At 53.6% G+C, this 13,210-nt stretch overlaps 1 protein-coding gene across 1 annotated transcript in view; it reads right to left on the reverse strand.

The window, feature by feature from the left end:
- CSMD2 (CUB and Sushi multiple domains 2) overlaps nucleotides 1-13,210 on the reverse strand; it is a 567,391-nt gene that overhangs the window by 553,567 nt on the left and 614 nt on the right. The window lies entirely within an intron of this gene.

Below are 13,210 nucleotides of genomic sequence, written 5' to 3' on the forward strand. Positions count from 1 at the left end.
AGACAGGGTCAGGCAGGTGGGGTCAGGGCCTGGGGAGGCTGGGGCTAGGGTGCAGTCAAGGCAGGCTTCTGGAGGAAGCTCCCAGAGTGGGGCCAAGGAATCCAGGTCCCAGCCCTCTTACCCTCCTGGCTGGAGCAGGACCAGCCCCATACCGGGAAGTGAGCGGGGGGGGGGGGCAGTCCTAGCTCAGTGGAGGGATTTTCAGAGGGACTTAGTCTCCAAATGTCAGCCCAAAAGACCATCAACACGTGAATAACAACCCAATAGGTAGGTAGACCGGTACAAGATCAAAGCCCTGATTGGCACATCTCAGCAGCCAATCCACAGGGGCCCACACTCAGGATGCTCAAGACAGTTCCACAAAAGGGCTCATAAAACCCCTACGCTTAGAAACTCCAAGGGTAGGGGGCGCCTGGGTGGCACAGCGGTTGAGCGTCTGCCTTCGGCTCAGGGCGTGATCCCGGCGTTCTGGGATCAAGCCCCACATCAGGCTCCTCCACTATGAGCCTGCTTCTTCCTCTCCCACTCCCCCCTGCTCGTGTTCCCTCTCTCGCTGGCTGTCTCTCTCTCTGTCAAATAAATAAATAAAATCTTTAAAAAAAAAAAAAAAAGAAACTCCAAGGGTAACCCTCTTAGGCCAGCCCTCCCTCTCCAGGAGCTTTATAGGATTGCTCAATAAACTCTGCTTTACTGCCCCCCACTCTTCGTCTGGTCTACCTCTTCATCCTTCGAAGAGGTGTGAACAAGAACCTGGGGCACTAAGGGGACAAATGTCCTGTAACAGTAAAGGAGGGGAGGGGGGCCTCCCTTCCTTGTTTCCTCTGCTGGGTCCTGGGGGCCCCTCGGGACCGGGGTCATAGCAAGGTGAGCAGGAGTGGTGGCTGAAGGCCTATGTCCTTTGAGCTCCACCTTTGGAACTGGGGAGCTGTTTGCCTGAGCGGTTCGCAGACAGACCCCAGGTGCGTAGTAATAATACGAGGCACTCCTTCGGGACGCACAGGGCACACCGTGCTCCTAGATACATACTCTGACTCAGAGGAGCAGGGAGGGAGGGCCTGGGACTCCCCAGGTGTACCTGGAAAGCTGGCTACAGTGCCGGGTGTGTCTGCTGGGCCTGAATCAGACCAGCTTTAAATCCGGGCTCTCCCCTCCCCAGCGGTGAGGTCTGGGGTGAGGAACTTCGACGTCAACTCAGTTTCCTCAACCCCAAAGGACTGACTTCTTAGGAGCGCCAGGCTTAGGAGAGGAAACTACAGCTCTCAGCCAGGGGCCTGAGTGTTCCCTAAAGGACAGCTTCCAGCTTCCAGGATGGAGACAGTGTTGCGGCTGGAGGGGAAGGCAGACCCCAGGGCCCACGTGCGGCGGGCAGCTGGCAGCCTTTGCGCAAGCCACTCCCTGGTCCTGGACCTCCTGCCCAGCATGCTCAGCATCCCAGGGACCTGTGCTCACCCCAGGAGAGCCTGCTTGCTCCTCTGGGGAGCCTGCCCTGCCCCCGCCTCCCCTCCACTGTTCTCTTGGAGCTCCCCGGGGGGTCTGAGAGTCATAACTGTCCTTCCTGTCCTTGGCCAAAGGCAGGAGCTTTGAAGTAGTATTGACAGGCATGACCCCCAGCCCAGGGCCACAGCAGGTGGCCCACTGGTCCTAAAGTTGGGAGAGCTACCAAGGGCCTTAAAAATCCCCCTTGTTGGGGCACCTGAGTGGCTCATTCGTTAAGCTTTAAGTTTCTGCTCTCAGCTCAGGTCATGATCCGAGGGTCCTGGGATGGAGCCCCACCTCGGGCTCCCTGCTGCTTCTCCTTCACCCTCTGCCTGCTGTGCTCTCTCTCTCTCTCTCTCTGTCAAATAAATAAATAAAATCTGGCTAAAGGAAAGCCCAGGGACCGGGAGGGCCCCAGGTCAGGGGCAGGTGGAGACCACAAGGTCAAAGGTCAGGAAGAGGGTGAAACTGAAGGTGAGACCTGGGGGCGGGGAGAAGGAGGACGAAGACAATGAAGACAACGCCAGGGAGGTCACGGGGCTGGGGAAAAGGAGGGAGCAGAAAAGGAAAGGGGAAGGAGACAGGCCGCAGAGGTGGAAGAGAAGGAAGGAGGCGGAAGGAGCCAAATGGTGAGGGGCACGTGTGACTGGACGGGGAGGAACACCACGGGTCCCCCCGCCAGACGGTCTGCTGAGTCATCTCCGAGTAGGTACATTTCCTATTTTTATTCTTTCAGGAGGAAAGTTTGGTGCTGTTCTCACGGAGGCAGGGTTAACAGCACGGTGATTTACAGTCCTCAATTTATGGAGCGGGGTTCACGGCCTCCTGGCCCTTCTGTCGGATGCTTACTGTCTCTGGGAGGGCGGGGAGCGGGGTGGGGGACACGCAGAAGGGAAAGGATCCCTGCGCCCCCTCCGGGCCCTCTCCCCACGGCGCTCCAAGCACCTTGCCAGACCCGCCTTTGCCCACAGTGCCCGCGCCCCACTGATACCTCCTTCCTGCAGAGACCTGCTCCCCCCAACCCAGCCAGCTGGGCCGCACCCCGGCTCAGACCCTCCACACGCCTCCTTGAGCTTCCCGCGTTAGCACACCCGCAGGTCACAGGGAACTTCTTCCACACCCTCCGCAGGCCTGGCTCCCACTGGCCAAGAGCCTGTGAGGGTGCGTTTCCACTGCGGGCACCCCTCACCCCGGGGGGCCGCTCTTCACCCGCTCTTTGCTATCTATCCTGCAAGCCTCAGCCAGAGCCCGCCTCGCTCCACAAGCCTTCCCGGACCCCTTGAGTCTGTTTTTCCAATTATGGCGAAATTCATGCAATGTCAATTGACCACCTTAACCAATTTTGGGGGTACAGTTCAGTTGTGTTAAGTACGCCCACGTTGTTCTGCAACCATCCCTACACTCCGTCTCCAGAACTCTCCTCCTCTTGCAAAACTGAAACTCCGCACCCACTAAACACTAACTCCCCTTTTCCCTCTCCCCCTACCCTTCCCCCGCCACCCCTCTATCCCCCTTCTACTTTCTGTCTTTATGGATTTGACTACACTGGGTACCTCCTCGAAGTAGAATCATACAGTATCGGTCCTTTTGTGACTGGCTTTTTTCACTTGGCAGGATGTCTTCAAGGGTCATCCGCCTTGTAGCACATACAATTTCCTTCCTTTTTAAGGTTGAACGATAGTCCACCGTGCACGGATATACCATCTGGTTTATCCACTCGTCTGCTGACGGACACTTGGATTGCCTCCACCTTTTGGAAACAATCATGCAGCCAAGAAGCCTCTTTTTTTGTATCCTCATTTATGAAACTTGTCTATGTCCCCAGCGCGTCTGAGAGCTCGGGCACAGCACAGACTGTCCATTAACGCCTTGCTGAAGGACGGAGTCGTCCCTCACGTTCTCTCAGTGTGGCACGCATTAAGCAATTAATTTCTACTTTACCTGGCACCTTCAGAAAACACAGGGCCTTGAGCCAGAAGAGAGACCTTTTCAAAGATTTAGGAACCCAGTATGGATAGGAAGGCACTGGAAACCCTCCAAGCCCTCCATACTGAGAGCCAGTCCTGTAAGAGGGTAGAGCCAGGTGGGCCTGGGAACCCGTCCTGCCCCTGGCTCCTCAGTGTCCCCACGTCTCAACTCCTGCCTTTCACGAAACACGGGTAGATCTGACCACATACAATGAAGTGCTTCTCGTCATAAACAAAACAGACAGATGAAAGATTGGGAGAAGTTATGTGTAACCTCGAATATATATCTGGAATATAGAAAGAACTTCTGCAAATTGACCGAAAATTTTCCTAAATTGAGACAGGAAGTCCAATGGAAAAGCAGGCAAAGAATATGAATAGACAATTTGCAAAAAGAGAAGCTCAAACCACTAACAAGCATATGAGATATTTGGACTTACTAGTAATCGGAGAAATGCAAATTAAAATGGTGCTTTAAATTCATCAGGATGGCAAAAATTAGAAAGATGGATAATATCAGGTGTTGGTGATGACATGGGGAGACAGAAAGTCTTGGCACTCTTGGTGGAAATGGGCCCTGGCTGAGCCTTTCCGGAAAACATTCCAGCACAACATAGGAAATTAACATATTAACTCAAGGATCCCAATTCCCCATTGATGTAGCCCCCAGTTAGTCTCACACAGGGTCCCAAGAGAGCATGAATGGGGATGTTCTTCAGAATTTCATGGGTGGCCAGGAGCTATAGCAAAGCCAGGGGTCTATCCTTGGGCAGAAGGGACACACAGACAACTCATAATGCAACACAGCAGTTAGAAACCACAGACCAGACAAACACAGGAGTGGGACTAAATCTTTACAACAGAGTGTTGAGTAAAATAAGAAAGGGCATGAAATGTGTAGTTTGCTATCGTCTACGTAAATTAAACCACCTATCGCACCCAGAACAACCCTACATATTATAGGGATCCATGCATATTTCAAGACATCTATCAAATACATCAGTGCGTACAGATGGAGAAATGCAGTCATGCCTTGGGATTGAAGATAAAGGGAGGAAGACATTTAAGATACAACAAGAGAGGATGATTTTAAAGTGTCACGGTCTGAGGGTGGGATGAATTCAATGTTATGCACCTGAGCTCAAAACAAAACGGCACAAAAATGAAAAACACCTGTGTCTTCCACGTGACTCAGGAAAACCATCTCTGTAACATTTTCCTCTTTCCATGTTCCTTGGAACAAAATGTTCTCAGAGATGTGAGTCCCAGTGGCCCCAGAACATAAGGAATTTTCATCTTGCTCGAGTTAAAAAGGCCTCGGAGCAGAGCTTGTCCCCTGGATGAATGTATTAGTGAAGGAGAAGCCTGGGCAATCACCCTTCTCCCAGGGAACGCACAGAGATGCTGTCCCAGGGCGGGTGGGTGGGTACAGAGAAGCCTGCACGCTATGTCTGATGGGCAAGTGCTTGTCCCCTTCCTTCCAAGTCCTCCTGAGCAGCCAGACAGGCCATCGGAAGGTTAAGAATGGATGGGGGCCAGGAAGCCCAGCAAGTGCACCCTTCTTCACTCGCTCCCCCTATGAAGCAGGTGGTCTGCAGGAGGACGGGGCTCTGCATCCCTGGAAAGCCAAGCCAAGCCAGCCTGGCCCCTGGGCAGGATCTCCCACTGGTCGGGGCTTAGACTAGTGGCCTATTCTCCTATCTCCAGATCCTTTTTGTTTGGTTCATTAAAAAGCTTCCAAGTCCAGCATTACATAGACACAGTGAGTAATATTATCCTCCTTTTACAGATAAGGAAATAGAGGCCCACGAAGATGAAATCATGTTCACAGACGTTGTGGAGGCACGACCGAGGCTGGGATACTAGTTTCCTGACCCTCACGCCAAATTTCAAGACAGATATCAAACACACGAGAATACCTTCCTCCCAGCCGAGGATCTGCCGTCGATCTGCTGTGGGTCAGCCCTTCCGAACTACACAGCCGACAAGGGCCAGGAGGGCAGGGCCACGCGGGTCCCCTGGAGGAGGGGACACCATGCCGGAAGTGAGTGGCTGTTTTCATGCTAGGAACTCTTTCACAGAGATTGAAAATGAATCATCACACTCTCACCTCCTTCTTTTTGCCAAGGAACGTGCCAGAAGCCCACACAAGTCTCACTCTATCTCTCCGCCTCTCTCCATACTCAGCCCCCTCCCCGGAAAGAGCGAGGGAGGAGGCAGTGAGGGTCAGCAGGTGGTAGGAGAGAGACAGGTGGCAACCAGCAGACAAAGCTCCCGGGGCTGAGTCCACCCCCCGCCACACCTGCTCATCCTAGAAGAGCCTGCAGGAAACGCCCGGGGACTCCGACGGGTCTCTCGGATGATCTAAATTTCAAAGTCTCTGCTCTCTCCCGTTAAACTTGAAATCGTCACACTCGCTCACTTCCATTCAATAAATAGATGTAACTACTTCATAACGGAACTTAGGCGATTTCCGATTTGAAAACCCAGAAGATGGACACATCATTTTTTTGAGGTTTCGGGATTATAACTGCACTTAATTGAGTATAAATTAGAAACTGGCAGGGAGGAAGGCTATTTGTGCCTCAATACCAGCCCTTATGTTCTGCTCCAGACCACACGGGAGATTTCTCAAATAAATTTCTAAGAGTTATCTTGGTGCTGTCAGTAATTTAACCATATATACCTTATTTCTAGCATCATAAAAGTTCCTTATAATGATGACTTTCAAGGATAGGATGGACATCCTCATAGAGATCAATTCAGATTACAATGTGCTGACGTTTTATAGAAACAAGTAGATAGAAAGTAAAAGGCAGTCCCCAGTGGGGGGGGGGCTCCCCAAGAGAGGAATGCCACGGAAGTGAGCCCCTACACCACCGAGCAGATGCCTCGTTGTGGGTACAGCCACCCCACTAGCTTTAGGGAGGACACAGTGCCCTTCTCTGGCCCTGGGCAACATGGGGGGCTCCTGTCATGTTTCTGGCGTATTCTCGGACAGGGTTCGCGGTGGTGGCCACAGAGGACTCCCAATTTCTCCCTGAAGAATGACCTCTGACAGCAGGAGATTGGAGCACCCGGCATTCTAGGATCCATGCCACAGTGGAAGCAAGGGCTGATGGAGACTTTCCATCTGCTGGAGATTTCACAATTCTGGTAAATAAAAACCTGAGGAGCTCTGGGGAGGAAGAAGAAGATGCTACAATCACGTGAAGCGGGTTGCTTCTGGTGCCCTCCCTCATTTCCATTTCCTTATAGTGCCCACTCAATTGCCTATAAACCCCACATCTCCCAGTATCCCATTCCATCCACCCAACTCAAGCTCTCCCCATATGTCCTGACTCATCCCTATCTCACCCCATCCCACCAGGACATGTTCGCCTCTACTCCACCATATCCCAATTGTCCCATTCCACCCCACCCAGACTCCACCTGTCCCATCCTATCCCATTCCACCTCAATCCATTCTAACCCCTTCCTACCTCGCCCACCCCATCCTACCAGTAAATCTCCTGAATGCTCTATCTCCCACCCTCTCAACCCCACCCCAAACCACTGTATTTCACTCAACCCTATTCCCTTCCATTGCACCACCCAGCCCAATCCACCCCAATTCATTCTATCTCCCATCCCAACACTGCCCAGCCGCTCTTGATCCTACCCCAACTCACTCCTTCCTGTGTGATCTCAATCCATCTCAAATTATCCTATTTCTCCAATTCCAAGCCACGGTATTCCATCACGTTCCCTCCCCTCCCATGCCCTGCTTTATCAAAGCTCTCATCTATGATCACATACAGAGCCGAGACCATCCTTCGTGTTACATGAAGCTACATGAGAAAGTCAAAGGGTCTCACCCTCCCCCAAACATGTAACAGTTAAATGTGTATCTCAGTGGGAGTGGAGGAAAAAAAAGACAGACTCTCATCTTTAAAGGAGAGGTATGAAAAGATAATCCAGGGACTTGAGCTCTCAAGAGTCCAGAGAGAAAACAAATGAGTTTCCTTTGTCTCTCTTAACTTACAAGAGCCAGGAGAGAGCTCTAAGAACCTCACTCTCATTTTCAAGTCGAGAAAACCCCACACTGCATAGCCGACCCTTTGCCTTCTGTGGGTCCAAGGCAGAGCCGAGTTCCGTTCAAAGCCAGTGAATCCTGACACACTGTCTCTGTGAGGCACAGGACTCTGAAACGATCCTCCATTTTCAGATTCACCCAGATGATCTCCCGTTGTGGAAAATCTGCAGCAGGCAGAGAGGAGAGGTTGGGAGGCCATCTCTCCCTCTCGAGGAGCAAACCCCGGCACAGTGTTAGTGGACTTGTCCACCTTCCAGGGGAAGCTAGAGGACCCTCCCCCTTTACCCTGCTAGGAATAGGAGTGACCAGGGGTGATAGGGTTGGGTGAGTTGGCCAGGTTCTAGGGGTGTCCTTTCAGCGGGAGGAACAAAGAGGAAAGCCTCCTGCAGATGCCCCGAGCACCGTCCCACAGCAGCACAGTGCTAGACCTGTCTCCCTCCCACTGCTGCGAGGCCGGTGCCCGAAGCTGGTAGACGGTATTAGCGGCAGCAGCAGCAGGGGTGGTGGCGGTGGTGGCAGCATTTAACATGCACTGAATGCTAACAACGTGTCTGGCACCGGGACAACTGCTTTCCATGAATTAAGACAGTGGCCCCTGGAGTCAGGTGGCCCTAAGGGTGGCCCCTGCCTCCCTTACCTATCTGCTCTATAACCTTGGCCAAACTGCTTAATTTGCAAGCCTTAGTCTCTTCAAATATGATAAAGTGCCTGGATTGTTATGCGAATTGAATAGTAATGTCTAAGATGCATTTAGCCATGTAGCTAGACTCACGAAAGGCCAGCTACTACCACCGGTGCTCCCCAGAAGGGCCTGGGCCGCCTCCCACTTGGGGGAGGCCCTTCACTCCTTACCACTCCTCCAAACCCCTGGCCTTGGGAACGTCCAAGAGGGCAGTGTGAGGGTAAGGAGGCCTTCGGTTCCAGAGAAGTCTGATCCTCTGGACAGGTGCTTCTCGAGTGTCTGCTGGGTGCTGGGTGCTGTGGTCGGGGCTGCACGGCCCTACCATAGGCTTTTAGGGGATGTGTACAGGCACCATCTCACTAACCAAGACGTTCCAGTATGTCCTGGTGAGCTTTCCAGCAGGGGAGCTTGGGGGCTGTGAGAACCCACTGGAGAGCTCAGGCAAGATGGGTGTTTGGGACCAGCAGACCAAGGCTGCCTTTGCAGTCACAGGAGCTGTGATGGAGACGGATGGACCACGGCTGCTTGAGGGGTTGGAAGTCTGGGGTCCAAGCCTCGAGCGCCGACAGCAGCACAGCATCACTTGGTGGGGAGCAGCCCAGGGGGACGAGCAGGGTGGAGGCAGGCAACCTGGGCAGAAGGATTCCTGGGGCATGGTGCCAGCTGGGTCCCCTTAGAAGGCGGACGACAGTATGGTCATGGGTAAAGGATTCGGAGTTGGGCAAACTGGCTTCAGGCCCTGGCTTGGCCGTTTCCTTGTCGTGTGGTTAAGTTATGTAACTTCTCTGAACCTATTTCTTCCCATACAAGATGGGGATAATAAGATTGCCGGCCTCACCAGGGTGCTGCGAGGCTTGAGTTAATACGACCAAGTGCTTGGGATGGTGCCAGCTCATGAGGAGGACTCAGGGACCACCAGCCATTAGTGTTACTCCCCTGAGTACCTCGGGGGTACCTGGAGGGGCTGAGGCCACAGGGTGGGCTCACATACTTCCTGACTGAGTCCTTTGTCCTCGGGGTTCCTGCTTCAGGCCCAGCTTCCACTAAATGGGCACGCAGGATGAGGTAGGTAGGTGTTGGGTCCGGTGCATCTCCGATTTCTAGTGCTTTCCACGACAGAGGGATGACTTGCCCCTTTTCCAAGTGGGGACCCTGAGCCTTGGAGAGGTCTGAAGATCAGCCAGTTCTCCACAAGGAACCTCTGGCTCTGCTGGGCCACCAGAGTCCCTTCATCCTGCTGGCATGAGAGTGATGATGAGGCAGAAGCAGGTCATGCCCATGCGTCAAGGTGGTGCTGCCGAAGCCACCTGCTGGACTCCTCTGGGCGAACCCAGACCCTGCCATTGAAGAGCCTGCAATCTGGTTCTCCAGGCCCCTTGCACATGACTCCAGCCCCACCTTCCACAAAGCCACACTCTTGCCAGCTGGAGACACGGTCAACGTTATCTGCTAGAGTCAGCTTCTTTCTTGAAAGCCAAAAACTTGCAGCTCAATTGCAAATGAAAATTCAAATCCATACACTGGTGACCCAGTGGCTGAATACCTTTCCTTTGGGGGGGAGGGGGCGGGAAATTACATCTAAGGGCCTGTGCATCAGTTCTGAAATCTAAGGAACTATCTTACCAATCTGTGACATTTAGTTTTGGGGGGAAAGCAACAGGGGACCAAGCGTCTTTGTCATCTCTGGCTGTCCTGGCCACTGAAACTCTTGATTTAGCCTTATCAGTCCCTAGAAAACCGTCCATGAAAAAAAAATTTTCCAAACCATTGCTGATTTAACAACCATCTATCAGGCACACGAATTCTATGCTAGGTCCTGAGCTGGGTGCTGGGGATACCAAGAGAAATAAAGTACTGTCCCTGTCTTCGGGAAGCTCACAGTTCAATGCGTGAGAGAAATAAATAAATACTTTGAAGACAATACAATTAGTACTATAATCAAACACTGGGTATGGTCAGTGCTCCAGTCTACAAGAAACCTCTGAAAACAAGCACTTAGGGAATAAGCAAAGCAGGAGAATTAAAAAAAAAAAAAAAAAGGTATTTGATTGTTTTTAAAGGCAATGAAGTGGTTAGCATGGGGAAAATGAGAACTTTGTTGGAATTCCTTATACTTATAGTTTCATATTGCTTTTATTTTGAATTATTTAGTAAGCATATAGGAGGCACAAGAGCCTTATCAATGCTCAGAGCCTCTGAATCCAGAGAAAATAGCTCGGTTTAATAACAATTGAAGGTAGGCACTTGATGGTCACCTGACAGGGAAGGAGCTAGAGAGGACATTAAGGTTTCTGGGCTGGGTAACTGGGAGGTACCACCAGCCTACACGGGGAATCCTCGAGGCTCAGGAAAGGAGCTAATGAGTTCGCTTTGGAAGGGAAACCTCTAGGTGAAGATATCCAAGAGTCAGCTGGATATATGGGCTGTCTAGACCCAGAGTTTCCACGGACTAGGAAGCCAATAGATATATCAGGAGAAGTGTCTTGGCAAGAGACATCTGTCTGGAAGCTTCAGAGTGTGGTGGTGGAAGGGCTGGGCCCGGATGAGTTCACCCGCAAAGTGGTGAAAGGAAGTGAGGAAAGGCACAAGGAAGAGGAGGCTGCAGGAAACGCTTGCAGGAGGGGAAGAGGTGCTACTACCAGAGACTGGGAAGGAACAGCCAAGAGGCAGGAGAGAAATCAGCAGCGCACAGTATTCCAGAAGCCCAAGGAAGAAATTTTAAAAAGGAGTAACCCAAAGTGTTCAAAGTCACAGAGAGGTAAAGGAAGACAAACTCAGAGTTAAATTCAATGGATGTGACAATCAGGATGGTCCTTGGTGATCTTTCCTAGAGAGTGCCAGTCCTGGGGACAGAAGGCAGACTGCAGAGCGAACAATAGCCAAGAAAGTGAGTTGGAGACCCCTTTGAAGACACTTGTAAAGGCAAAGAGATGGGATGGTAGCTAAAAAGTCAACAGGGCCAAAAAGTCTGGTTAGCTTGTTTCAGATGATAGAGTAAGCTGTTCACAGGCCAAGGGGACACGGAAAAAGGCAGACAGACTGAGCCACAGTTAGGACAGGAGGTAACTAATAGGAGGTCTTTGCGGAGGCCAGAGCCAGGGGGAGTGGGAGGCAGGGCCCAGATAGAAGGGTTAGGGGACGAAGGTAAAGGTGAGTGAGGAGGCTCCCCCTTCTCAAATCCTTATATTCATTTATTCAGTCATCACGGGTCCAAGGAAGGGAGACAGTTCAGTCCTGAGCATCTTTTAAAGTCAACAGTGTAAAGAGAACACAAAATGAATGTGCTTCCCCCTCGAAACTGCCAAACCCTGTGATCATCCGTCACCAAGCCCATTTCCAAGCCTCTGCGGCTGGCAAGGCCAAACAGCACATCCAAATGCGGGAAAGGTTTAAAAAGAAATGCACTGGAAGCCCTGGAAGCCAGAGCCCCGGCCAGAGCGCAAATGCCTCCTCCCCCGAGCCATTCACCACGGGCACCACCAGCCGCACCAGCAGCAGCACCGGCGCCAACTGCTCTACTGACCAAAGAGCTGGAAGCCAGTGGACCTCTCCCTACAAGGCAGGATTCCAGCACCGCCCAGCAGTGTGCAAGCTCCCGGTGAGGCGGTCTTTTTTCCTTCCCCAGAGACCTGACATGCCCAGGGGGCAGGGACAAATCTAGCCAGAGAAAAAAGTTCCATCCCATCAGGGCCAACCTAAGTCGGCTAAACCTGAGCAAGGGCCACACCTGGACAAACATCGGAAAGCCCTGAAGGTCCCAGTCCGGAGCAGCGGTTCCCGCACCGCCCATGTGGCAGGTCTGGGTGACCAGCGGGGTCGTGGTGAACAGCGCAGCCGCCCAGTGGGTGTGGGTGTGCGCGGGGCCAGAGCTCCTAGGCGAGCGCACCGCGGGCGCCCCTCTCTGGGTGTCGGCAGCTATGACTCCTAGGAGAACCAAGAAAGTCCGGTCAAGTCGGGATGGGAAAGCTGAGGCTAGCTCGGGGCGCCTTCCCAGAACAGCAACCTTAACATTCCCGGCTAAGGGGCTGCCGACGGTCTGCAGGGCGGGTTCACAAGATGCTGGAGCCCAGAGTGGGCCGCAAAGCTTGCCAGGGAAGGGGCGTACTTTCCAAGAAGGGAGCACTGGGATGCTGGAGCGTCGGAGGCCAAGCCTTCAGAGGTTCAATCGGTGGTTTAAAAGAAAATAAGACAAAACAAAACCACGGATCCAGGCCGGAGGTGCCCCGAGTTCAGGCCTAGGCAGCAGGTGTTACGGGTTTTCTCCCCCAGTGAGTGTCAGCCTCCCGGCTACACGAAAATGCGGCCCCAGGCGTCGCCCTTTGGACCCGTCCCCACCCGAGCGCACGGAACTTTCTAGGCTGTGGCTAGCGCTGAGCCTCAGAGGGGTGCAAGAGATAAAGTGGAAGGGTACCAGTCGGGGCCGCTGGTCCCCACTGGGGACTGGGTTCTCCCAAAGGTCCGCGTGCCTTCCCCGGTCCGCAAGCTGCAGCCAGACACCCGCGAAGTTCCGGGACTCGTCGCACCCGCCAGGTCTGCCCCCCTCCCTGACTCGGTCGCCGGGAGCAGGTCCTGCCGCCCTCGCCGCCGCAGCCGCAGCCCCGGCGCTCGGCTGCAGCAGGACGCGGGAAAGGGCACTTTGGCGCGGAGTGGGAACCGAGGGGAATGTGGCGGCGCGGAACCTGGCGGCGACACTCCCTCCCCCGCCCCCGGGCACAACCCCCGCCCCCGCCTCCCTGTGGCTCAGCACCCTCCAGCCCCCACCTGATTCTTCCCGCAAGGCGCGCGCGGGACCCTGGCCCTGGGCGCGCGCCCACCTGACGGCCCCCCCTCTTCTAGCCCCGAGCGCCGGGGGAGGGGGATACTTGGGGAGGGGGTGATGGCCGCAGTCTCGAGAAGGCTCCGGCTGGGGCGCGGGCTTCATTCACGAGAAAATGGGCGGGGGCAGGAAGGGCAGACCCCGCAGACGCGGAAACGGGGAGGGGGCGCGCCATTCCTCTCCAGCCCCCAGGA

This window comes from Ursus maritimus, unplaced genomic scaffold, assembly GCF_017311325.1.
Source record: "Ursus maritimus isolate PB19 unplaced genomic scaffold, ASM1731132v1 scaffold_32, whole genome shotgun sequence".
NCBI classification, from domain to species: Eukaryota; Metazoa; Chordata; class Mammalia; order Carnivora; family Ursidae; genus Ursus; species Ursus maritimus.